The sequence below is a fragment of the Callithrix jacchus genome, chromosome 13 (assembly GCF_049354715.1).
Source record: "Callithrix jacchus isolate 240 chromosome 13, calJac240_pri, whole genome shotgun sequence".
Classification (NCBI taxonomy): domain Eukaryota; kingdom Metazoa; phylum Chordata; class Mammalia; order Primates; family Cebidae; genus Callithrix; species Callithrix jacchus.
Window position 1 is genome coordinate 82,814,073 of NC_133514.1, and position 2,370 is coordinate 82,816,442.

General features: G+C 33.6%; 1 non-coding gene across 1 annotated transcript; it reads right to left on the reverse strand.

Annotated features, from left to right (window-relative positions):
* Positions 1 to 1,812: 1,812 nt before the first annotated feature.
* LOC118147020 (U6 spliceosomal RNA) lies at positions 1,813 to 1,917 on the reverse strand. The gene has a single exon (XR_004733202.1). It is a non-coding gene; the product is annotated as a U6 spliceosomal RNA (small nuclear RNA).
* Positions 1,918 to 2,370: the final 453 nt, after the last annotated feature.

The following is a 2,370-nucleotide window of genomic DNA, read 5'->3' on the forward strand; positions in this document are numbered from 1 at the left end:
AGTGGTGGCTAAAGGAGCTTATCCTATTCTGGAGTTTGCTAAGGAAATACCGACAGAGGCATCTGCTTTCAGGGACCATCTAACAAATCAGCAACAGCAGGACGACTAGCTAGATCCAAACTGTGAGAGTGTGAGCGCTCTCTCCAGGTAGGCAGGGGTCTGTTTTCTTTTCTTTTGTTTTGTCTTTGGTCAAAAAAAGTCTGTCTGTCTGTCTGTCTGTCTCTCTCTCTCTCTCTCTCTCTCTCTCTATATATATATATATATATATATATACACACACACACACACACACACACACACACACACACAGGTAAACACACACATCTGTATGCATAATGTGTATATATCTTATGGACAATATTTACTACATGGTTAATAATTGAAGTAATTTATCCTTTAAAATGCTTCATTTTATAAACTAACCTACCATAGAGATATCTGTAGCTCATCCACCCCAACACATTTCTGGTCTACATCATTAAACATGAGACTGTTCAAAATAGAACTTCTGCACAAATATGGAATAGATGTACGACATAAAGCTAAGCAGATTAATACACCCATATTTGGGCTAGGTGATCATTAGAATATGTGTAGCTCTACATCATAGATCTATTCTATAGATTATTCTGTTTTCTGAATTGTATATTATCTTTTAAATTGATGTATAATTAACATCCAATAAAATACAGTATACAGTTCAATGACGTTTACAGTTCAAGGAATTTTGAGAAATGTATACACCCACATAATCACTCCTCAATGAAGATACATAACATATCCATCACCCTAGAGCATTCCCGTCCCACCCTTTACCACTATATCCCACTCCATTTCATCTCTGAGGCAACTGCTCTTTTGATTTCTGTAATGTCATATAAAGAGAACCATAAAGTGTGTTCTATGTTCTCTTTCATGTCTGGCTTCTCTCACACAACATAACATATCTGAAATGCATTCATATTATGCTATGTCTTAGTAACTTGTTCCTTTTTTCATCGAACAGTACATATTGTATGGTCATACCACAACTTGGAACTATTCACTTGTTCATGAATATGTGCATTTTTTTCTGTTTGGGGTTATTATGAACAAACTGCAGTAAACATTCTTATATGTAAATACTTTTGTGGGCATATGTTTTCATTTCTCTTGTGTAAATACGTAGGAGAGGAAATCTCTATGCCATATGATAAATATAGGTTTAATTTTATAAGACACTGCCAAATTATTGTCCAAAGTGGTTGTACCATTTTTTAGTTGACACTTAACAGTTTTATATATTTATGGTATAGATATTTTGATATATAAAATGTATAATGATCAAATTAGAGTAATTAGCACATACCCCACCTAAAACATTTATCTTTTCTTGGTGTTGAGAACACTCAGAATCCTCTCGTCTAACTATTAAAAATACATACAAGAAATTTTTGTTAACTAGTCACTTTACCATGTTGTAGAAGGCTAGAACTTATTTCTCCTGTCTGGCTGAAATTTTGTTTCCATTAATCAACTTCTTTGTATCTCCTGACTCAACCCTTCCCAGCTTTTAATAAGAATTATTCTAGACTCTGCTTCTATGAAATCAACTTTTTAAGTTTCTGTATGTGAAGTAAAACGTGATATTTACCCTTCTGTGCCTGAATTACTTTACTTAAAATAATATCTTCCATGCCCATCCATATTGCTACAAATGACTGAATTTCATTCTTTTATATGACTAAATAGTATTCCATTGTGTACATACAACATATTTTCTTTATCTGTTCATCTGCTGATGAACACTTAGTTTGATTCCATTTCTCGGCTAAAACTATGGAAAACTTTAAATTTGTGTGTCATCCTCGCACAGGATCCTTACTAATCTTTTCTGTATTGTTTTATTTTTAATAGATGTGCTGCTAAAGTGAGCACTAACCTTCTTATTGCCTTCATCCTATTTTCAGATACTTCCAGAAATTAAGGTTACAGGGAAGCTTAATCAGAGTTAACTACTGATATTAGAATAATGATTCAATTTAAATCCTTCAAATAGTAATTTGTCAAATAAATATTCAGGATATCTTGTAATAGCTAAGCTTACAAAGAAAAGTAAGACATAGTTCTTGCTCTTGAGAAACTTATGATGTATTAGGAAAAATTAGCAGCCAATATGGTAAATGGCAATTAAGGTGTATAAGCCAGTGTGGGGATATAAGGCAGTTACAAAGATCTTTACAGGGCTCAGGCTGTGCTTCAGAGTCCCGAGAAGATTTGAGCCTTAAGAGGTCTTTCACTCACTCAACATGTATTCATTAGGTGTCAATTATGTTCAGATGCTCAGTAAATGGAATTGAATTTTGTAAGCAGGGAAACTCAAGGTTAAAG